This window comes from Heteronotia binoei, unplaced genomic scaffold (genome assembly GCF_032191835.1).
Source record: "Heteronotia binoei isolate CCM8104 ecotype False Entrance Well unplaced genomic scaffold, APGP_CSIRO_Hbin_v1 ptg002012l, whole genome shotgun sequence".
Classification (NCBI taxonomy): Eukaryota; Metazoa; Chordata; class Lepidosauria; order Squamata; family Gekkonidae; genus Heteronotia; species Heteronotia binoei.
In genome coordinates, this window is record NW_026800497.1 from 1,176 (window position 1) to 25,576 (window position 24,401).

The 24,401-nt window shown below is 50.7% G+C and overlaps 1 protein-coding gene across 1 annotated transcript in view; it reads left to right on the forward strand.

Annotated features, from left to right (window-relative positions):
- The first annotated feature begins 7,149 nt into the window (after positions 1-7,149).
- The window catches only part of LOC132565925 (F-box only protein 34-like), a 43,125-nt gene continuing 25,873 nt past the window's right edge, over positions 7,150-24,401 (forward strand). Inside the window, exon 1 of the mRNA XM_060230547.1 lies at positions 7,150-7,251. The gene's annotated coding sequence lies outside the window, so the exon portion shown is untranslated. The remainder of the gene's footprint in view (positions 7,252-24,401) is intronic.

The following is a 24,401-nucleotide window of genomic DNA, read 5'->3' on the forward strand; positions in this document are numbered from 1 at the left end:
ATGTCGTGTTCATACTGTCGGCTTGCTTCTATGCAGCAGGCGCCAGAGTGTGTAAGCAGGGTTCAGGCGCACAGCTTCTCTGTCGGGAGCGAAAGGGAAGGCGTGTTCCTTGCCATGCTGGGTCCAAAATGTTTGTGGTATTAAATTGGATTGTGCTATTCATAAGAACATCAGAAGAGCCCTGTTGGATCAGACCAGTGGTCCATCTAGGCCAGCATCCTGTCTCCAACCAGTTCCTCTAGAGGGCCAACAACAGGGCAGAGAGGCCGAGGCCTTCATAAGAACATCAGAAGAGCCCTGCTGGATCAGACCAGTGAGGGTCCATCTAGTCCAGCATCCTGTCTCACACAGTGGCCAACCAGTTCCTCTGGAGGGCCCACAACAGGGCAGAGAGGCCGAGGCCTTCATAAGAACATCAGAAGAGCCCTGCTGGATCAGACCAGTGAGGGTCCATCTAGTCCAGCATCCTGTCTCACACAGTGGCCAACCAGTTCCTCTGGAGGGCCCACAACAGGGCAGAGAGGCTGAGGCCTTCATAAGAACATCAGAAGAGCCCTGCTGGATCAGACCAGTGGTCCATCTAGTCCAGCATCCTGTCTCACACAGGGGCCAGCCAGTTCCTCTGGAGGGACAACAACAGGGCACAGAGGCTGAGGCCTTCATAAGAACATCAGAAGAGCCCTGCTGGATCAGACCAGTGGTCCATCTAGGCTGGCATCCTGTCTCACTTAGGAATCCACCAGTTCCTCTGGAGACCAACAACAGGGTGTAGAGGCCGTGGCCTTCGTAAGAACACCAGAAAAGCCCTGCTAGATCGTACCAGTAGTCCATCTAGCCCAGCATCCTGTCTCCAACCAGTTCCTCTGAAGGGCCAACAACAGGGCAGAGAGGCCGAGGCCTTCCCCCCTGGCTCTGGGATTCAGAGGATTAGTGCCTCCGTCACCATGGCTAGTAGCCGATGGTAGATTTATCTAATTTCCTTACAAAGCTCTTTATTCTTTCACTTCCAGGTATTAGCCTGCAAAAATGTGGTTGTGCAACTGATTTATGGGTCTCAACCTGTGTTCCTTCTAACCTGAATTAGTGTGAGCCGGCTCACAGTTTTTTAGCCTCGGCTCACCCATTTTTGCCTTAGCTGAGGAAAAAATGACCCCGGAGCAAATTAATTTATGAAGCAGCCAAATCGCTCACATCTTTAATGCCAGTGGCTCACTAGGTAGAATTTTCGCTCACAAGACTTCATAGCTTAGAGGGAGTATTGGTCTCAACTAGGGGTCGTTTTGTCGAAAAATAGGTAGTGGAGCTCATTAGCATAACTCATCAGCATACGCCCACCCCCCTCCCAGCCCAAAGCAACTTGACACAAGAAAGGAGAGCCGCGGGCAAGTGAAGCCTGCTTGGGCTGACTAGAGATCCAGCCAGCCCAAGCAGGCCTCGCTCACCTGGGGCTCTCCTTGGCCGCCCCCCCGCCTAGTCAAAAGACCAGCAAGCCACCCGCTGCCCAAAATCACATAAGAAGTGGAGAAAGGGTGGCGCGAGCTTCTCCAGGGGTTAATGAGGGCTGCTGGGGGCATGGCAAAGCCCCTGGTGGCTGGCTGGCTGCCCGCTATCCTAATCCGGGGATAGTTATGCAACTGCACCTACTATTCAATAGACTAGGTAGGTAGGTGGGGAGGGGGGGGGACGTCAGAAAGGTTCAGGAGCTGTGCTCCTGTGAGCTCCGGCTGAATTCAAGGCCTGGTCTCAACCCACCTTCATAGCTCCAGTCTAAATCTAAAATGCAGCCTAACGCTATAATAGTTCCGGGGGGAGCGGCCACGTTAAGTGGGTTCTAAATCAAATCAAAACCTGGAACTCTCCTCAGAAGCTGAAATGACTCAAATGAGGCTATCGTACTTTGGTCGCATCATACGAACGCCAAGAGTCCCTGGCAAGGACAACGACGCTACGAAAAGCTGTAAGCGGTAGGAAAAGTGGGAAACTCGGCAAGAGGCGGCTTTGCTCAACGAAGGCGGCCACGGCGTTTCGAACCAGGGCTGGCTAAGCTTGCTTAACGTAAGAGGCCCGTAGAATAAACATCAGATGTTTGAGAGCTGCAAGACATGAACATCATATGTTTGAGAGCTGCATGGAAAGAGGGAGGGAGGGAGAAGAGGAAGAAGATGACGATGACAATATTGGATTTATATCCCACCCTATACTCTGTATATACCCTATACCTATACCCCGTGGCGCAGAGTGGTAAAGCAGCAGTACTGTGGTCTGAACTCTCTGCTCACGACTTGAGTTCGATTCTGGCGGAAGCTGGGTTCAGGTAGCCGGGGTTGGTCAAATGAGTCCCCAGCTTGCTGGGGTGGGGGGGAGCATAAAAGACTGGGGAAAGCCATGGCAAAACACCCCATAAAAAGGTCTGCCGTGAAAATGTGAAAGCAGCATCACCCCAGAGTCGGAAACGACTGGTACTTACACAGGGGACCTTTCCTTTCCTATACTCTGAATCTCAGAGCGGTCACAATCTCCTTTTACCTCCCCCCCCCCCAACCACAGACACCCTTTGAGGTGGGTGGGGCTGGAAGAGCTCTTGCAGCAGCTGCCCTTTCAAGGACAACTCGTGCGAGAACTATGGCTGACCCAAGGCCATTCCAGCAGCTGCAAGTGGAGGAGTGGGGAATCAAACCCGGTTCTCCCAGATAAGAGTCCGCACAGTTTGGTGTAGTGGTTAAGTGTGTGGACTCTTATCTGGGAGAACTGGGTTTGATTCCCCACTCCTCCACTTGCACCTGCTAGCATGGCCTTGGGTCAGCCATAGCTCTGGCAGTGGTTGTCCTTGAAAGGGCAGCTGCTGTGAGAGCCCTCTCCAGCCCCACCCACCTCACAGGGTGTTTGTTGTGGGGGAGGAAGGTAAAGGAGATTGTGAGCCGCTCTGAGACTCTTCGGAGTGGAGGGCGGGATATAAATCCAATATCTTCTATCTTCTTAACCACTGCACAAAACTGGCTCTCTAAGAAGGAAGGCAGGCAGGCAGGCAGGCAGGCAGGCAAATAGATGGGGGTGGTGGAGGTGGAAAGAAAGCAACTTTAACTTTAAATGCATTCTCCAAGCTGCCATCTCGCTTGTCGAAGTGATTGAAAGAGACAAATGCCTTCTCTAGGCTAGCCAACAGGGCCATGGGCGCTTCTAGTTGCACACAGTATGTGCGAAAGAGTCACATGTGGCTCCTGAGCCGCAGTTTGGCCACCCCTGCGACTGTAAGACCTGAGCAAGGCTTTTAAGGATAGGAACTTTTGCAAGCTGTGGATTCATCAGTTTGCTGTAACTCAGAAGAGGCTGGCTGGCGCATAAGACACACACAGAGCCGCATCAGTCTGCGTCAGCTAAAAGGAAGCAGAGGCGCTTTCAAAACAAACAACATTTATTCCGGCGCAAGCTTTCGTGAGTCAGATGCACGACGTGTACATCCATTAGGCAGACGAAGAGAACTCCGGCTCACAAAAGCTTATGCTGGAATAAATTTGATTTCCTGTTTAAGATGCCACCAGAGTCCCTGGTTTATTCCAGCGAAGCTCACTTCCGCTGAGTCAGTAGATAAGAACATAAGAGAAGCTATGTTGGATCAGGCCAGTGGCACATCCAGTCCAACACTCTGTGTCACACATAAGAACATAAGAGAAGCCATGTTGGATCAGGCCAATGGCCCATCCAGTCCAACACTCTGTGTCACACATAAGAACATAAGAGAAGCCATGTTGGATCAGGCCAATGGCCCATCCAGTCCAACACTCTGTGTCACATAAGAACATAAGAGAAGCCATGTTGGATGAGGCCAGTGGCCCATCCAGTCCAACACTCTGTGTCACACTTAAGAACATAAGAGAAGCCATGTTGGATCAGGCCAGTGGCCCATCCAGTCCAACATTCTGTGTCACATGAGAACATAAGAGAAGCCATGTTGGATCAGGCCAGTGGCCCATCCAGTCCAACACTCTGTGTCACATAAGAACATAAGAGAAGCCATGTTGGATCAGGCCAGTGGCCCATCCAGTCCAGCACTCTGTGTCACATGAGAACATAAGAGAAACCATGTTGGATCAGACCAGTGGCCCATGCAGTCCAATACTGTGTCACATAAGAACATAAAAGAAGCCATGTTGGATCAGGCCAGTGGCCCATCCAGTCCAACACTCTGTGTCACACAGGGACCCAAAAACCCAGGTCCCATCAGGAGGTCCTTCAGCGGGGCCAGGACATAAGAACATATGAGAAGCCATGTTGGATCAGGCCAGTGGCCCACCCAGTCCAACACTGTGTGTCACACAGGGGCCCAAAAACCCAGGTCCCATCAGGAGGTCCATCAGCGGGGCCAGGACATAAGAACATAAGAGAAGCCATGTTGGATCAGGCCAGTGGCACATCCAGTCCAACACTTTGTGTCACTCAGTGGCTAAAAAAAAACCAGGTGCCATCAGGAGGTCTATCAGTGGGGCCAGGACACTGGAAGCCCTCCCACTGTGCGCCCCCCAAGCACCAAGAATACAGAGCATCAGTTGCTCCAGCCAGAGAATTCCATCTATACCCTGCTTAGCTCCGGATCCATCTACTTTGGCTGGCTTCAGCTGTTCAGAGACCAGGGATGGAGAAAGGCGTTGCTCCGCACCTGTTAACAGAGATCCTTCGTTTTAAAATGCACACCTGAGACGTAACACAGCACCTTCTGCACAGCCACCCCATGTTAGCATCGGCTAAGGAAGGGGTGATCAACGGTAGCTCTCCAGATGTTTTTTTGCCTACTACTCCCATCAGCCCCAGCAATTCGCGATGCTGGCTGGGGCTGATGGGAGTTGTAGGCAAAAAAAAAAAATCTGGAGAGCTATCGTTGGCTACCCCCGGGCTAAGCCAAGGGTGTCAAACTCATTTGTTATGAGGGCCGGATCTGACATAAACGTTGGGCCGGGCCCTGAGTGTCATAAACTGTATTGCCAAGTGGAAAGGTAAATGTGCAAGCGTCAGTCATTTTTGACTCTTGGGTGACGTTCCTTTCACAGTGTTTTCATGGCAGACTTTTTACGGGGTGGTTTGCCATTGCCTTCCCCAGTCGTCTACGCTTTCCCCCCAGCAAGCTGGGGACTCGTTTGACCGACCTCGGAAGGATGGAAGGCTGAGTCAACCTCGAGCCAGCTACCTGAGCCCAGCTTCCGCTGGGATCGAACTCAGGTCGTGAGCAGAGGGCTCCGACTGCAGTACTGCAGCTTTACCACTCTGCATCATGGGCCTATTAAAAGTCCCCTGTGCAAGCACCAGTTGTTTCTGACTCTGGGGTGACGTCGCATCACAACGTTTTCACGGCAGACTTTTTACGGGGTGGTTTGCCATTGCCTTCCCCAGTCGTCTACGCTTTCCCCCCAGCAAGCTGGGGACTCATTTTACCGACCTCGGAAGGAGGGAAGGCTGAGTCGACCTTGAGCTGGCTACCTAAACCCAGCTTCCGCCGGGATCGAACTCAGGTCGTGAGCAGAGGGCTCTGACTTCAGTACTACAGCTTTACCACTCTGTGCCATGGTAATAGCAGAGATATGAACTTTACGAAGCACGCAGACACAATTAAAGATTTTTTAAAAATCTTATAATGAATTATGCTTCAAAAATTAGCACTCTTGCAATACTTGGTTTATTTAACAGTTTCTGATAACTGATACCTCTTGCTCTGAATCATTGCATGGAAATATAGGGACACTGTGCTGTAGCAATCTTGAGTATACCGTTCAGGTGTGGTTCAGGTGTGTGTGTGTAAGTTGCAAACCCCCTTTTGATTTATTGACCTTCATTACAGAAATCTCATGGTCAGCGTTTTGAGCCTAAGACTCAGAGGGAAATGTGAAATGGCTGGGTATTGTGAGCTTTTGTACATAAGTTGTTTCATGCGCTGGTCAGCCAATGGAGAAAACAGAGGCTTTGCTCCTGTGCGATTGAGCAAGCTTGGTAAAGCAAGCTGTGATAAGAAGGAAGCAAAAGTGAAGGAGGAGGAAGCCGATGACAGTGAGTTGCTTGCAGGTCTGATAGGAGCCCTTTGGGGGCCTGATCTGACTCTTTTGGGCACCACGTTTTAAGAAGGATATAGACAAACTGGAACGGGTCCAGAGGTGGGTGACAAACATGGTGAGGGGTCTGGAGACCAAGTCCTATGAGGAAAGGTTGAAGGAGCTGGGGATGTTTAGCCTGGAGAGGAGGCGGCTGAGAGGTGATAGGATCACCATCTTCAAGGACTTGAAGGGCTGTCATCTAGACTAGAGGATGGGATGGAATTGTTTTCTGTGGCCCCAGAAGGTAGGACCAGAACCAATGGGTTGAGATTAAGTCAAAAGAGTTTCCGGCTCAACATTAGGAAGAACTTCCTGACCGTTAGAGCGGTTCCTCAGTGAAACAAGCTTCCTCGGGAGGTGGTGGGCTCTCCTTCCTTGGAGGTTTTTAAACAGAGGCTAGATGGCCATCTGACAGCAATGAAGATCCTGTGAACTTAGGGGGAAGTGTTTGTGAGTTTCCTGCATTGTGCAGGGGGTTGGACTAGATGACCGTAGAGATCTCTTCCAACTCGATGATTCTATGATTTTATGACTCTATGATTCTTGGGCTGCATGTTTGAAACCCCTGGACTAAGCTGATGGGAATGTGGTTTGCAGTGTGGTGAAAGAAACCTGTTTGCTGTGCCCCTCCTCACTGGATCCTCAGTTTCTTGACTTCATTTATGCTCCACTTCTCTCCCCGCTGGGAACCCCGAGCAATTCACATCATACTCCTCTCTTCCATTTTATCCTCACAACAGCCTTGCAAGGCAGGCTAGGCGGAGAGTGGTTGTCCCAAGGTCGCCCAGCGAACCTTCATGGCGGAGCAGGGATTCGAACCCAGATCCTAGCCCTAACGCCGTGCAAACCTTCCAAATTCAGGCGGGATAGCAACATTCAGGACGATCGTGTCGCTGCTTCCACTGAAGCGTTGAGAAATTCATGAGGTCTCTTTGTGTTGTCGTCCCTGGCGTCCTCCAGACGGTTCAGGGTGGTCGTGCTGTGTTGATCGTGTGTCTGGTAGTTTTACGATACGGCTTGGTAATAAAGATAAAATGTTCATTTGCTAATTTCCTGCTTCATCTCTCTCTCCCCCCCCCCTTTCTTGTTTTTCAGAAATGCCCTTCAAAGACGTGTGCAAAACACCGAGGGAGCTGTAATGTCTGAACTTGTGTGGCGGGGCTGCTCTCTGAAGGTACTTCTTAAAAATTTACCCCCCCTCCCCATAGACAAGAAAGGCATATGCTTTTTTGCAGCTTATCCAATGTCCGTTAGCTTTTGGGCGGATCTTCCCTATGAAGAACGGTTCAAAAGCTTGGGGCTCTTTAACTTGGAGAAACGTGACATGAGAGAGGTTTACAAGATTATGCATGGGATGGAGAAAGTAGAGAAAGAAGTACTTTTCTCCCTTTCTCTCAATACAAGAACTCAATGAATTCAATGAAATTGCTGAGCAGTCGGGTTAGAACGGATAAAAGGAAGTCCTTCATCACCCAAAGGGTGATTAACGTGTTGAATTCACTGCCACAAGCTACAAGCATAGCCAGCTTCAAGAGGGGATTGGATAAAAATACGGAGCAGAGGTCCATCAGTGGCTATTAGCCACAGCATATTATTGGAACTCTCTGTCTCGGGCAGTGATGCTCTGTATTCTTGGTGCTTTTGCGGGGGGCAAAGTGGAAGGGCTTCTAGCCCCTCTTGTGAACCTCCTGATGGCACTTGGGGGGGTCGGACTGGATGGGCCATTGACCTGACGCAACATGGCTTCTCGTATGTTCTTATGTGTGACACAGAGTGTTGGACTGGATGGGCCATTGGCCTGATCCAACGTGGCTTCTCTTATGTGTGACACAGAGTGTTGGACTGGATGGGCCATTGGCCTGATCCAACGTGGCTTCTCTTATGTTCTTAAGTAGGCGGGGTGTAAACGGTTTCTTCCAGTTTGTACATTTTTTAAAGCAAAGGGGTGGGGGACAGTGTTTGCGTAATGGGTGAGGACTGCATTTTGTTTTTCCCAGAAATTTTGGATTCCAAAATAGGTCTTCTCTTCTATTTGTTTCGAGCTTGCCTGTAAGCTTTTGAACACCCCCCGTGCCAGTAATTCCCAAGCTGAGCTCTAGGGAAATTCTTTGTGCTTGGTGGGGGGGGGGGGGCAACAGTGGGAGGGCTTCTAGTGTCCTGGCACCACTGATGGACCTCCTGGTGACAGCTGGTTTTTTTGGCCATTGTGTGACACAGAGTGTTGGACTGGAGGGGCCATTGGCCTGATCCAACATGGCTTCTCTTATGTTCTTATGTCTGGGGCATAAAAATAAAAATTGTTTATACTCAAGTGTGCAAACTCTTATCTGGGAGAACTGGGTTTGATTCCCTACTCCTCCACTTGCAGCTGCTGGAACGGCCTTGGGTCAGCCATAGCTCTGGCAGAGTTGTCCGTGAAAGGGCCACTTCTGGGAGAGCCCTCTCAGCCCCACCCACCTCACAGGGTGTCTGTTGTAGGGGAGGAAGATAATGGAGATTGCAAGCCCCTCTGAGATTCAGAGTGGAGGGTGGGATGTAAATCCAATATCATCATCATTGTAGGCAACTGCTGTGAGTTGAACAGTTTGTGTGCTGCGTGAAATATGTTTAATTAAGCAAAGCCTTCTGTGGACTAAAAGCAGACAGCCACTTCCTGCTGTATCTCTGCATAATTTACTGGACTTGCCATTCTCCCATTTGTTGGGGGCTGGATAATGTTTCCACATCTCTGGTGCATTGGGTGCAACAGGACCATTCAGACGTTCCCCAATGCAGAGGTAGCAGAAGCTGTCCCGTTTCTGATGAGGTTGTCTGTTGCGTCTCTGTGTGAGTCACCGCTCTGGGCTTCCATCCGTCCTGACATGTGTACGTCCGCTTTTAATTGAGGGAGGGGCCTTGTGTTGGCAGTTGTGTGTTTCTTGTCCATGATGATCTTATTAGTCAAGCTTTGGAAGAAGAAAGATGCAAACCGATCAGAGAGAGGCACTCCGTCGTAGTTTTGCAAAGAGCAAAAGGGATGGTGTTCAGACTGTCCAGTCCAGAATGGCCGTGTAAGAATATCACAAGAAGGGCTGTGTAGGTTGGGTGAGTATTGTGCTTTGGGGAAACTTGAGAAGGTATGTCTGGGTGTGGTCAGGCCTCATTTTGTGAGCTCTGGAACGTCTAAATTTTAGTGTATTCTTTCTTTCTGTGTCACACAATGGCCAAAACCCCAGGTGCCATCAGGAGGTCCACCATTGCGCCCAGGACATTAGAGGCCCTCCCACTATTCCCTCCCAAGCACCAAGAATACAGAGCATCACTGCCCCAGACATAAGAACATAAGAGAAGCCATGTTGGATCAGGCCAATGGCCCCTCCAGTCCAACACTCTGTGTCACACAATGGCCAAAAAAACCAGCTGTCACCAGGAGGTCCATCAGTGGTGCCAGGACACTAGAAGCCCTCCCACTGTTGCCCCCCCACCAAGCACAAAGAATACAGAGCATCACTATCCCAGACAGAATAACATAAGAACATAAGAGAAGCCATGTTGGATCACGCGCATGGCCCATCCAGTCCAACACTCTGTGTCACACATAAGAACATAAGAGAAGCCATGTTGGGTCAGGCCAGTGGCCCATCCAGTCCAACACTCTGTGTCACACATAAGAACATAAGAGAAGCCATGTTGGATCAGGCCAGTGGCCCATCCAGTCCTGCACTCTGTGTCACACATAAGAACATAAGAGAAGCCATGTTGGATCAGGCCAGTGGCCCATCCAGTCCTGCACTCTGTGTCACACAGTGGCCAAAAAACCCAGGTGCCATCAGGAGGTCCATCAGTGGGGCCAGGACACTAGAAGCCCTCCCATTGTGGCCCCCTCCCAAGTACCAAGAATACAGAGCATCCCTGCCCCAGACAGAGAGTTCCATCAATACGCTGTGGCTAATAGCCACTGATGGACCTCTGCTCCAGATGTTTCTCCAATCCCCTCTTGAAGCTGTTTATGCTGGCAGCCGCCACACCTCCTGTGGCAGTGAATTCCACAATTCCTAATAATTTAGCCCGCCTTTCTTGCGAGCAGGCTCAGGGCGGGGTCCAGTTCTGTCATCATCATAACAAGACGTATTCGATTTGAGACAAATGAATACGATCAACAGTTTAAAACCATGATCTAATACACAGATATAATAGACAAAAGAGGGCAACCAGTAAAAATATTCCATGCGACATTTCCTGAAAGGTGCATGCGGTGGATAGCTGAGAGGGGAAACCCTTGAAAACAACGTGGTGGTTCGTAGTGTCGACGTGCTCCTGGCATTTAGCCCACGTGAAACCTTGTACCGCTTTTGCAGTCTCCTCTTCTTGGTGGGGGGGATTTGTCCAGTGTGGTGCTTCTGAAGCAATTTGGCCTTCCTCGGGCTTTTTAAAACGACCGGTTATAGAGGTCCTCTGTGGACTTGAGAGGCAAATTTGAGTCAGGGAGTGTAGCCCAGAGCCAGAAGGGCATTGAGTTCAAGGCTACACTTTGGGGACTCAGATAATTGATCAGAAATCCGTCAGCAGACACGGAGAAGGCAGTACTCGAGAGTATTCCAGCTTGTATGTGGTTTTCCCTGTATGTATTTCCCAGTAAGTAAGCGTTGGTATTGCATAGTCATGTATAGCTGTGAGAGCTGGACCATAAGGAAGGCCGAGCGCAGAATAGATGCTTTTGAGATGTGGTGCTGGAGAAGACTCTTGAGAGTCCCTCGGACTGCAAGAAGATCCAGTCAGACAGTCCTAAGGGAAATCAACTTAGACTGTTCCCTGGAAGGTCAGATGCTGAAGCTGAAGCTCAAATACTTTGGCCACCCAATGAGAAGGGAGCACTCCCTGGAGAAGACCCTGATGTTGAGAAAGACAGAAGGCAAAAGAAGAAGGGGACGGCAAAAGATGAGATGGCTGGACAGTGTTACTGATGTAACAAACACAAATTTGAGCCATTGGCCTTCTCTTTTGTTCTTAGGTGTGACACAGAATGTTGGACTGGATGGGCTATTGACCTGATCCAACATGGCTTCTCTTTTGTTCTTAAGTGTGACACAGAGTGTTGGACTGGAGGGGCCACTGGCCTGATCCAACAGGGCTTCTCTGGTGTTCTTATGTGACACAGAGTGTTGGACTGGATGGGCCACTGGCCTGATCCAACATGGCTTCTCTTATGTTCTTAAAATAGCCACTGCAAGAAGATCAAATCAGTCACTCCTGCTGAAACTGAAGCTCAAATACTTTGGCCACCCAATGAGAAGGGAGCACTCCCTGGAGAAGACCCTGATGCTGGGAAAGACAGAGGGCCAAAGAAGAAGGGGATGGCAAAAGAGGAGATGGCTGGACAGCGTTACTGACATAACAAACACGAATTGGAGCAGACTTTGGAGGATGGTGGAAGACAGAAGGGCCTGGCGTGACTTTGTCCATGGGGTCGCAAAGAGTCGGACTCGCCTGTGCGACTGAACAACCACAAAATGTGGTGTTACGACTTGTAGCCAATGACGTGGAGCTGGGTTTTTGAGCGAATCCGATAATTCTGCAACTATGACATTGTTTTGTTTGGACGCGGTTCGCTTAATGTTGCCGTAAAGTTTTGAATGTTGCAAGCCGCCCTGAGCCCGCTTGCAGGATAGGGCGGGATACAAATCGAGAAATGGAAATGAAATTAAAGAGAGCAAACAGCGAGGAGTGGGTTGTCTTCACGCCAGACGAAGGCCCGCTCCTGGCTCTGAGGTCTGTCCAGGAGCTTTGTTTGTTTTGAATTTGACCAGGAGGGGTTTTGCAACCTCGTAAAAACGAAAGCTGGAATCCTCGAGATGACTCATTCTGCCTTTCCCGAGCAATCGGTCCCGGGGGGGGGGGGCTCTTCGCCGCACGCTTGAGCTGGCTGCTCCGTTTCCCCTTCCAGATCTCTCCAACGTCCTGCAAGCGAAACTGGGAAGGGGAGGCGTGGAGAAGAACCGCATAGCCCAAGGATCCTCGATGTGATGCCCGGGGGTGCCACGGCACCTCCCAGCCTGAGCCTGCCAAGTGTTTTTAGAGAGCAGGGGGGGATTTTTTTGCCCAGCCAGGCTTCCGATGGGTGATTGGAGACCAGATCGACCGTGCGGGATTTTGAAAACCTGGCTTCGCCGAAGCTGCCACCGCAGCATAAGAGGCTATGCAATAAGAAGGGCCTGCTCGACATTAAAATTAATTATTAAGAAAATAAGAGTCAATGGCCTTCTAAAGGGACGGTGAGGGATGGTGGCTCAGTGGTAGAGCATCTGCTTGGGAGCAGAGGGTCCCAGGTTCAATCCCTGGCATCTCCAAAAAACACTTAGGACTCTTTAGCTTGGAGAACCCTACACCAAACTAGCTGTCTCATCCAGAGAAGTGAAGAAGACTGCAGATTTATACCCCGCCCTTCTCTCTGAATCAGAGTCTCAGAGCGGCTTACAATCGCCTTCATCTTCTCCCCCCACAACAGACACCCTGTGAGGTGGGTGGAGCTGAGAGGGCTCTCACAGCAGCTGCCCCTTCAAGGACAGAGTCTCAGAGCAGCCTACAATCTCCTTTCCGTTCCTCCCCCACAACAGACACCCTGTGAGGTGGGTGGGGCTGAGAGGGCTCTCACAGCAGCTGCCCCTTCAAGGACAGAGTCTCAGAGCGGCCTACAATCTCCTTTCCCTTCCTCCCCCACAACAGACACCCTGTGAGGTGGGTGGGGCTGGAGAGGGCTCTCACAGCAGCTGCCCTTTCAAGGACAGAGTCTCAGAGCAGCCTACAATCTCCTTTCCCTTCCTCCCTCACAACAGACACCCTGTGAGGTGGGTGGGGCTGGAGAAGGCTCTCACAGCAGCTGCCCTTTCAAGGACAACCTCTGCCAGAGCTATGGCTGACCCAAGGCCATTCTAGCAGCTGCAAGGGGAGGAGTGGGGGAATCAAACTCGGTTCTCCCAGATAAGAGTTCGCACACTTAACCACTACACCAAACTGGATCAACCCCATGTTTATACTCCTGCTAAGACTGACCTGTTTGCTCAGGACTAAGCCACGTGTTTGGACAAGCTCCAGGTGGGAGAGTAACAGCAGCAGTGTTGAGAGGGGACCCCTCACTTTTAGACAGTGAGCGCCCTTGAGAAGTAAGAGAACTAACAGCTTCAAAGTTTCAAAGTCAACGTGAAGCGAGCCCACGCGCTCTTGACTTCGGCAATTTTCCTCGCAAAAGAACCCCACAAATCTGTTTTAACGCCATGTGGCCAGTAGCTCCTTCTGGTTCCTGGACCCCGTGGGATGTGATGTTTTGTCGGTATATGATTGGCCAGCTCTTGGAACACTTCCTGCAGCGCTGGAAATGCTGCCACTTCGTATGTGTCATGCACGCAGCTCGATGCAACGCATTCTTACGGGCCAAAGCTCGATTTCTGGAAAGCGTTGGTCTCCTGGAAAGTGTTGGAGAGCCAGTTTGGTGTAGTGGTTAAGTATGCGGACTCATATCTGGGAGAACCGGGTTTGATTCCCCATTCCTCCGTTTGCACCTGCTGGAATGGCCTTGGGTCAGCTGTAGCTCTCGCAGGAGTTGTCCTTGAAAGGGAGGCTGCTGTGAGAGTCCTCTCCAGCCCCACCCACCTCACAGGGTGTCTGTTGTGGGGGAGGAAGGTAAAGGAGATTGTGAGCTGCTCTGAGACTCTTCAGAGTTGAGGGCGGGATATAAATCCAATATTTTCATCTACCTCACAGGGTGTCTGTTGTGGGGAGGGAAGGTAAAGGAGATTGTGAGCCGCTCTGAGACTCCTTGGAGTGGAGGGCGGGATATAAATCCAATATCTTCATCTACCTCACAGGGTGTCTGTTGTGGAGGGGAGGGGAGGAAGGTAAAGGAGATTGTGAGCGGCTCTGAGACTCTTTGGAGTGGAGGGCGGGATATAAATCCAATATCTTCATCTACCTCACAGGGTGTCTGTTGTGGGGGAGGAAGGGAAAGGAGATTGTGAGCCGCTCTGAGACTCTTCGGAGTTTAGGGTGGGATATAAATCCAATATCTTCATCTACCTCACAGGGTGTCTGTTGTGGGGGAGGAAGGGAAAGGAGATTGTGAGCCGCTCTGAGGCTCTTCGGAGTTTAGGGTGGGATATAAATCCAATATCTTCATCTACCTCACAGGGTGTCTGTTGTGGGGGAGGAAGGGAAAGGAGATTGTGAGCCGCTCTGAGGCTCTTTGGAGTTTAGGGTGGGATATAAATCCAATATCTTCATCTACCTCACAGGGTGTCTGTTGTGGGGGGGGGAAGGTAAAGGAGATTGTGAGCTGCTCTGAGACTCTTCGGAGTGGAGGGCGGGATATAAATCCAATATCTTCATCTACCTCACAGGGTGTCCTGTTGTGGGGGAGGAAGGTAAAGGAGATTGTGAAACTGCTCTGAGACTCTTCGGAGTGGAAGGCAGGATATAAATCCAGTATCTTCTTCTTCCTGGGGGTCATGCAGACACTGTACGCTGACTAAACATTTTTCATCTATTCGAAGGGGAGCCCGGGAGCTGCCCTACAGACGGAAAAGCTGCATTAGACTTCAAGGAAGATTGTTGGTCATGCTTCGTTTTGGGTTTTTACTCTATTTGTAGTCCGTCTTTCACAAGAGCCCCATGGCACAGAGTGGGAAAGCTGCAGTACTGCAGTCGGAGCCCTCTGCTCACGACCTGAGTTCGATCCCAGCGAAAGCTGATTCAGGTAGCCAGCTCCAGGTTGACTCAGCCTTCCATCCTTCCGAGGTCGGTCAAATGAGTCCCCAGCTTGCTGGGGGGAAAGCGTAGAGGACTGGGAAAGGCAAGGGCAAAAGTCTGCTGTGAAAAACGTTGTGAAAGCAACGTCACCGCAGAGTCCAAAAAACAACTGGTGCTTGCACTGGGGACTACCTTGACCTTTTTAGTCCGCCTTTCTCACTGGGCGCTTTCACACACACTAGATTGCACCCTTCCAAATCTGCTTTCAGTGCATTTTTGTAAGTTTACTGCGCGAAATGGCGAAATCCGGTTGCGAAAGGTTGCTGAAGTGGATTGAAACTGCATTGTGCAGCATGTGTGAAAGGGCCCAGTTATTTTAATTTAATTTAATTTTTGGATTTATATCCCGCCCTATCCCGCAAGTGGGTTTAGGCGGCTTACAAACAGGGCGGCTTTACCAATGTTCCCTCTAAGCCTCAGGGTCTTCTGAGCAAAAAAATGTACTTTGTGAGCTAGTGGTATTAAAGTTGTGAGCCCCTGGCAGGAAAGTTGTGAGCTGCTGCGCTGATTAGTGTGCTCTGGGGCCATTTTTCCTGAGCTAAGACAAAAATGTGTGAGTAGAGGCTAAAAATCTGTGAGCTAGCTCACCTTAAGTCCGCTTAGAGGGAATACTGCTTACAGCAACTGAGACTGAAGGCAGATTACACAGTGCAAGTCACATGGACATATGAAGCTGCATTCTACTGAATCAGACCTTGGTCCATCAAGATCAGCAGGGCTATTTTTTTTGTAGCAAGAACTCCTTTGCCTATTAGGCCACACCCCCATGATGTAGCCAATCATCTTGGAGCTTATAGGGCTCTTCGTACAGGGCCTACTGGAAGCTCCAGGAGGATTGGCTGCATCAGGGCTGTGTGGCCTAATATGCAAAGGAGGTCCTGCTAGAATTCCTTATAGGGCTCTTAGTGCAGGGCCTACTGTAAGCTCCAGGAGGATTGGCTGCATCAGGGGTGGGTGTGGGCCCTAATATGCAAAGGAGGTCCTGCTAGAATTCCTTACAGGGCTCTCAGTACAGGGCCTACTGGAAGCTCCAGGAGGATTGGCTGCATCAGGGGTGGGTGTGGCCCTAATATGCAAAGGAGGTCCTGCTAGAATTCCATACAGGGCTCTTAGTACAGGGCCTACTGGAAGCTCCAGGAGGATTGGCTGCATCAGGGGTGGGTGGGCCTAATATGCAAAGGAGGTCCTGCTAGAATTCCATACATGGCTCTTAGTACAGGGCCTACTGGAAGCTCCAGGAGGATTGGCTGCATCAGGGGGTGTGGGCTAATATGCAAAGGAGGTCCTGCTAGAATTCCTTACAGGGCTCTTCTTACAGGGCCTACTGGAAGCTCCAGGAGGATTGGCTACATCAGGGGTTTTGTGGCCTAATATACGAAGGAGTTTCCTGCTACAAAAAAAAGCCCTGGATCTGGTGGACTGGGCTGGTATTTGTTTTTTTCTGCCTCCATGGCTTCCCAGCACTGTGAACTGATCGCCACTTTGAGGTCAGGAAGCAGTTTTTCTCCAGTTTTGGCCAGGGATTGGATAAAACATCTGGAGTAGAGGTCCCACCAGTGGCTATTAGCCACAGAGTATTGATGGAACTCTCTGTCTGGGGCAGTGATGCTCTGTCTTCTTGGTGCTTGGTATGGGCAAACAATGTGAGGACTTCTAGTGTCCTGGCCCCCTCTGATGGGCCTCCTGATAGCACCTGGGGTTTTTTTTGGCCACTGTGTGACACAGAGTGTTGGACTGGATGAGCCATTGGCCTTATCCAACAGGGCTTCTCTTGTGTTCTTAAGGTATAGATAGAACTCTCTTTCTGGGGCAGTGATGCTCTGTGTTCTTAGTGCTTAGAGGGGACAACAGTGGGAGGGCTTCTAGTGTCCTGGCCCCACTGATGGACCTTCTGATGGCACCTGTTTTTTTTTGGCCACTGTGTGACACAGAGTGTTGGACTGGATGGGCCATTGGCCTGATCCAACATGGCTTCTCTTATGTTCTTATGTATGACACAGAGTGTTGAACTGGAAGGGCCATTGGCCTGATCCAACATGGCTTATCTTATGTTCTTGTGTCTGGGGTAGTGATGCTCTGTATCTTTGGGGCAACGGTGGGAGGGCTTCTAGTGTCCTGGCCTCACTGGTGGACCTCCTGATGGCACCTGGGTTTTTTGGCCACTGTGTGACACAGAGCGTTGAACTGGAAGGGCCATTGTCCTGATCTTACATGGCTTCTCTTACGTTCTTATCCTAAAGGGGTTTGGGTTTTTTGCCATCATCTGGGCATATTACAGGGGTCACTGGGGGTTTGAGGTGGGAGGTATTTGGAAATTTCCTGCCTTGTGCATGGGGTTGGAGTAGATGACTGGAGATCCCCTCCAGCTCTATGATCCTTTTAACTGGAGATGCTGGAGATTGAATTGGGACCTTCTGCATGCTAAGCAGATGCTCTGCCACGGAGCCATGGCCCCCTTTGTGTAGTTTCCTATGCGAGTTTTCATTCCAGACTTCCATGAGGCCTGGGTGGTTGCTTCTGGTCTCCCTAGGTGAGCTCAGCCTCGACCGATCCCTTGCAAAGGAGATGGTTGAATTCCACCTCCTGCACTTTGGAACGAGCTTCCCCAAAGGCGCGGCCGGCGCCAGGGTGTCCGGAGCGGACTCCAGGCCGTCTCGCATAAAGCTCGAGCATTCGGTGCGTTGTCCGATCCTGCAGCAGTTTCCTTCGAGGCTGGATTGCGAATAGCCCCCGTCATTCCCATGGCAACGGGCTGATGTCACAAACTCAAGGACACGGTTTCAGTGCCTTGTGAAGCCAGGGGGCTCACATCTCCGATGATGGAGAGGAAGGACTTTTCTTTGGCCTCAAACTCCAGCAGTTGGAGGTGAGCTCAGCGGAGATGCTTTCTGCCCCAAGTGGGAACACGGCTCGTCGTGACGTGCAAATTGCTTGGGAATCATCTGCTTTCTGCCCATTGATCTTCCTCGCGGGGCCTATAGATCTGTCACAGGTATTTCTATCCAGAAGGACTTTGTTCTACGGGAGGGAGAACTGATCGTTTGCTTTCGTAGCAAAGGCTTCTGTTGAACTTTCTGGGGTTTAATTCCGCCCAAATAGACTTGTTTGTCCTCCGAAATCTGCTTTCTTTTTGTCTTCTCTTCCCCTCCCCGTCCCTTTCCCTTTTATTCTTTTAGGAAGGGGATCGCTCTCCTGCCCTCTGCTTTACGGTCACATTTTCCGATATCCTATTAGCAGATTCCAAGATAGCTCAACGCAGGGTCCCCACCCATCTCGTTTGGCTTTAACCTTCTGCTCCAGGGAAGCCGGACCGATTGTTCTGAAATCCCTGCGTATATGTGTTTTGGCACAGCATAAAGGCACGCCGCACGTTGCCGGCTTGCAGAAGTGGCCGCACGAACGAAAAGGGTTCAGCTCTAGAGCAGAGGAGATAATAGTCCTTCCCCCTCCCCTTCTCTTTCCATTACAACTTCCCACACAGGCTTCCTTTCTTCTAGTCTCATCTTTAGCCCTCTCTGGCTGCTTTTGTCATCAGGTCCCCCCCCCCCCCGCAAGATCTTCAGACCGCTTCATCATCTCTTAGGGATTGACTCTTAAATGTCTGCACCCCGGTCAGGTCGAAGCGTCGCCGCAGTCTGCGTTTGCATGTTTGTCCAGGAGTTCAACAGTGGAGCGTTATCATTTCGAGAGAAGGGTGTTCTCAACAAAGTTGGCAGTTCCTTCCCTTCTGGAGAAAAAGGCAATCGGACTGAACCGATGGGCAGATATGGTCGTGCTGGAGTTGTTGAGCTCACGCCGCGGTTTCTTTGGCTCAGCTTCCAGGGGGAGATTTTTTGGGATTATTACTATTGACCTCCGGACAACAGAGATCAAGCTCCCCAACGTGGACACCTTCCCTGTTGTGCGGCAGGTGTTTTTGGAAAGCGGGTGGGACCAGCTGGAACCCCTACTCAGTAGGGCTTCTGATTGGCCACTGGAGATCTCATGAATGGAACAGATTGAAATGATGGGTGGGGCTGAGAGGGCTCTCCCAGCAGCTGCCCTTTCAAGGACAGAGTCTCAGAGCGGCCTACAATCTCTTTTCCCTTCCTGCCCCACAACAGACACCCTGTGAGGTGTGTGGGGCTGAGAGGGCTCTCACAGCAGCTGCCCTTTCAAGGACAACCTCTGCCAGAGCTATGGCTGACCCAAGGCCATTCCAGCAGCTGCAAGTGGAGGAGTGGGGAATCAAACCCCGTTCTCCCAGATAAGAGTCAGAGCACTTAACCACTACACCAATCTTACAGAAGGAAGCTTCGGTTGCCCAGAGTGGGTAGCAATTCCTTCTGTCAACCTCAGAAGCCTGAAAGAATTGCTTAGGAAGATTTGTAGCAGTTGAGAGGGCGGGGTTTCACTGCCCTTCAGAGTTCCTAACTGCTTCCCACTGCTGGCAAAACGAGAATCAAATTGCACAAAATAATTTTTTTAAAAAAAAAAAAATGCCGCTGCAGATGCAAAATGAAGCAACTTAGGCCGGTTTGCTTAATTAGCATTCCCCACAGGCCAGTGGCCCATCCAGTCCAACACTCTGTCACATAAGAACATAAGAGAAGCCATGTTGGATCAGTCCAGTGGCCCCTCCAGTCCAACACTCTGTGTCACTTAAGAACATAAGAGAAGCCATGTTGGATCAGGCCAATGGCCCATCCAGTCCAACACTGTGTCACACATAAGAACATAAGAGAAGCCATATTGGATCAGGCCAGTGGCCCATCTAGTCCAACACTCTGTGTCACATAAGAACATAAGAGAAGCCATGTTGGATCAGTCCAGTGGCCCCTCCAGTCCAACACTCTGTGTCACTTAAGAACATAAGAGAAGCCATGTTGGATCAGGCCAATGGCCCATCCAGTCCAACACTGTGTCACACATAAGAACATAAGAGAAGCCATGTTGGATCAGTCCAGTGGCCCATCCAGTCCAACACTCTGTGTCACTTAAGAACATAAGAGAAGCCATGTTGGATCAGGCCAGTGGCCCATTCAGTCCAACACTCTGTGTCACACAGTGGCCAAAATACCCAGGTGCCATCAGGAGGTCCACCAGTGGGGCCAGGACACTGGAAGCCCTCCCACTGTGCCCCCCCCCCACAAGCACCAAGAGCATCACTGCCCCAGACATAAGAACATAAGAGAAGCCATGTTGGATCAGGCCAATGGCCCATACTTGTGAACCTCCGGATGGCACTTGGGGGGGGGGGGGTTGGCCACTGTGTGACACAGTGTTGGACTGGATGGACCATTGACGTGATCCAATATGGCTTCTCTTATGTTCTCATGTGGTTAATAGCCACTGATGGACCTCTGCTCCATATGCTTATCCAATCCCTTCTTGAAGCTGGCTATGCTTGTAGCCACCACCACCTCCTGTGAGGTGGGTTAGGCTAATAGCGTGTGGCTGGCCCATGGTCACCCAAGTCAGCTTTCCTGGCAAAGCAGGGATTTGAACTTGGGTCTCCCTGATCCCAGTTTGACACATGAACCACTACACCAGGGGTGGCCAACGGTAGCTCTCCAGATGTTGTTTGCCTACAACTCCCATCAGCCCCAGCCATTGGCCATGCTGGCTGGGGTTGATGGGAGTTGTAGACAAAAAACATCCGGAGAGCTACCGTTGGCCCACCCCTGCACTACACCACACTGGCTCTCAGGAAACAACTTGGCTTCTCTTATGTTCTTGTTCTTTGTGATCCCTCGAATGAAAGGTTTCTCCCCCTCCTCCCCAAAAAATCTGGTGTTAAAAAAACAGCACTGAGCTATTATTGTCAACAATAGTTATGTAATGGCGGAGAAAAAAGGAGATCAGGTTGCACTGGAGCCTCACCTGTTTGATTTCTAAAGCTGTAAAGATTTCTGCGTTCCATTTGCATGTGCGTTCCCGCTCTGTTTTGTTAGCAGCCGCTTCCTGGTGGTTTCCATTACCCCGACCCCTTCGGCGATTTGCTTCCTTGCGTTTGAGGGCAATATTGATTCCTGCCGTGGGCGTGGAATTCTAGCAGAAGCTCCTTTCCATATTAGGCCACACCTCCCCGATGTAGCCAATCCTCCAAGAGCTGACGAGGCTCTTTTTTGTAAGCTCCAAGAGGATTGGCTACATCGGGGAGGTGTGGCCTAATATGCAAAGGAGCTCCTTCTAGAATTCCTTACAGGGCTCTTCGTACAGGGTCTACTGGAAGCTCCAGGAGGATTGGCTACATCAGGGGTGTGTGGCCTAATATGTAAAGGAGGTCCTGCTAGAATTCCTTACAGGGCTCTCAGTACAGGGCCTACTGGAAGCTCCAGGAGGATTGGCCACATCAGGGGGTGTGGCCTAATATGCAAAGGAGGTCCTGCTAGAATTCCTTACAGGGCTCTCAGTACAGGGCCTACTGGAAGCTCCAGAAGGATTGGCTACATCAGGGGGGTGGGGCCTAATATGCAAAGGAGGTCCTGCTAGAATTCCTTACAGGGCTCTCAGTACAGGGCGTACTGGAAGCTCCAGGAGGATTGGCTACATCAGTGGGGTGTGGCCTAATATGCAAAGGAGGTCTTGCTAGAATTCCTTACAGGGCTCTCAGTACACGGCCTACTGGAAGCTCCAGGAGGATTGGCTACATCAGTGGGGTGTGGCCTAATATGCAAAGGAGGTCCTGCTAGAATTCCTTACAGGGCTCTCAGTACAGGGCCTACTGGAAGCTCCAGGAGGATTGGCTACATCAGTGGGGTGTGGCCTAATATGCAAAGGAGGTCTTGCTAGAATTCCTTACAGGGCTCTCAGTACAGGGCCTACTGGAAGCTCCAGGAGGATTGGCTACATCAGTGGGGTGTGGCCTAATATGCAAAGGAGGTCCTGCTAGAATTCCTTACAGGGCTCTCAGTACAGGGCCTACTGGAAGCTCCAGGAGGATTGGCTACATCAGTGGGGTGTGGCCTAATATGCAAAGGAGGTCCTGCTAGAATTCCTTACAGGGCTCTCAGTACAGGGCCTACTGGAAGCTCCAGGAGGATTGGCTGCATCAGGGGTGGGTGTGGCCTAATATGCAAAGGAGGTCCTGCTAGAATTCCTTACAGGGCTCTTCGTACAGGGCCTACTGGAAGCTCCAGGGGGATTGGCTACATCAGGGGTGTGTGGCCTAATATGCAAAGGAGGTCCTGCTAGAATTCCTTACAGGGCTCTCAGTACAGGGCCTACTGTAAGCTCCAGGAGGATTGGCTACATCAGGGGGTGTGGCCTAATATGCAAAGGAGCTCCTGCTAGAATTCCACCCCGGTTTCCTGCAGTAATGAGTCTACACCCAAGATTGGCTCAAAGAAGAACTTTTGTCATGTGTGTACTTTGGGGGGGGCAAGGGAAGGTTTCTTATATTTTACCCTTGCATGTTTGTTTCCCGTCATCTCTTTCTTCCGCCCCTTTGTGGGTTTTAGCCTCTTGTCGATCTCACATCGCAAGCTTTGGCCGGTGAGATCTCATAAAGTGCGGTTGAGTCTGGTGTCATGCGCCATTTTTTGTTCCTGTCACTTACACCCTGCCTTTCTACAAAATAAATAGCTCCTGGTGGCTTAGAGCAAATAAGAAATCATCCCTAAAACAAACTAATAAAAAACCGGGCCGCTTAAAGCGACCGTTGGGTGATCTTGTAAGATTAATTAAAACCGCCGCAGCTGCAGAACAATAGATCTGTCAAAGAGCAGCTGTGAGAGAGATTTAATTCAGCAAAAGCTCATTAGCCTCCCACTGCCTTTGGAGACAGGTTCCTAAGCCCGATGTCTAGCCTTGTCAACATTTTTAATCCTAGGCGCTCGGGTACGAAGTTCTTCCCTCCCCTATTTTATTCGCACAACAGCCCTGTGAGGTAGGTTAGGCCGAAAGGGCCATTCGCCCGAGGCGCTCTCGGTGAGCTTCGCAAATGAGTAGAGATGGTGAGGGGCCTGGAGACCAAGTCCTATGAGGAAACGTTGAAGGAGCTGGGCATGTTCAGCCTGGAGAGGAGGCGGCTGAGAGGTGATAGGATCACCATCTTCAAGTACTTGAAGGGCTGTCACATAGTGGTATTGCGTTCAGTTTTGGGCACCACGTTTTAAGAAGGATCTAGACAAGCTGGAACGGGTCTAGAGGAGGGCGACAAAGATGGTGAGGGGTCTGGAGACCAAGTCCTGTGAGGAAAGGTCGAAGGAGCTGGGGATGTTTAGCCTGGAGAGGAGGCGGCTGAGAGGCGATATGATCACCATCTTCAAGTCCTATAGAGGATGGGGTGGAATTGTTTTCTGTGGCTCTGGAAGGTAGGACCAGAACCAGTGGGTTGAAATGAAATCAAAAGAGTTTCCAGCTCAACATGAGGAAGAACTTCCTGACCATTACAGCGATTCCTCAACAGAACAGGCTTCCTCGGGAGGTGGTGGGCTCTCCTTCCTTGGAGGTTTTTCAACAGAGGCTAGAGGGCCCTCTGACAGCAATGAGGATCCTGTGAATTTAGGGGGAGGTGTTTGTGAATTTAGAGCAGTTCCTCAGTGGAACAGGCTTCCTCGGGAGGTGGTGGGCTCTCCTTCTTTGGAGGCTAGAGGGCCATCTGACAGCAATGAGAATCCTGTGAATTTAGGGGGAGGTGTTTGGGTTTCCTTCATTGTGCAGGGAGTTGGACTAGATGACCCTGGAGGTCCCTTCCAACTCTATGATTCCGTAAAGACGAGTGTGTTTGTGAGTGTGAATGAAGAGTCAAGCTTGTAGCCTCAGGAAGGGTATTCCAAAGTCTGGGAACAGAGCCCCACGTACCCACTAAAGTTGCCTCCGTGGCTGTGGAGGCAGCCTAAGATGTAAGATTTGGCTATGGAATGTCAAGACAGTGTGCGAGTGCAATAAAAAAGGCCAACGCCATGCTGGGTATTATTAGGAAGGGAACTGAAAACAAATCAGCCAGTATCATAATGCCCCTGTATAAATCGATGGCGCGGTCTCATTTGGAATACTGTGTGCCATTCTGGTCGCCTCAGAAAAGATATTGGGAAAAGTGCAGAAAAGGGCACCTGGAATGATGAAAGCAGGGGTGGGGAACCTCCGTCCCGAGGGCCATATGCGGCCCTTGAGGTCACTTGGTGTGGCCCTCGGGGATTGCTGGACCGAGCCAAGCCATGTAGGAGGCTCTCTGGGGCCTGGCCGGCCAGCGAGGATCGTGGGGCCCAGCCGCGCTGTGCAGCAGCCTCTCCAGAGACAGGCAGGGATCACAGGGCTCGGATGTACTGTGCGGCAGCCTCCCTGGGGCCTGGCTGGCCAGACGGAATTGCTGCAGGGCCTGGGAAAGTTACTGCCACGGTTCAGTTTGCACTTGATTATCATAGAAGGTGTGGCCTAATATGCGAATGAGTATGTGACCTAATATGCAAATATTAGGAGATGTGGTCTAATACGCTACTGAATTCCTGCACGGCTTTTTCTACAAAAAAGCCCAGGACCTATGCATTTGCCTAGGGCGGCGGGCCATGTGTCTGTGTTTGTGCCAGATTAAGCTCTCCCCACATGACTTCAAATAGAAAA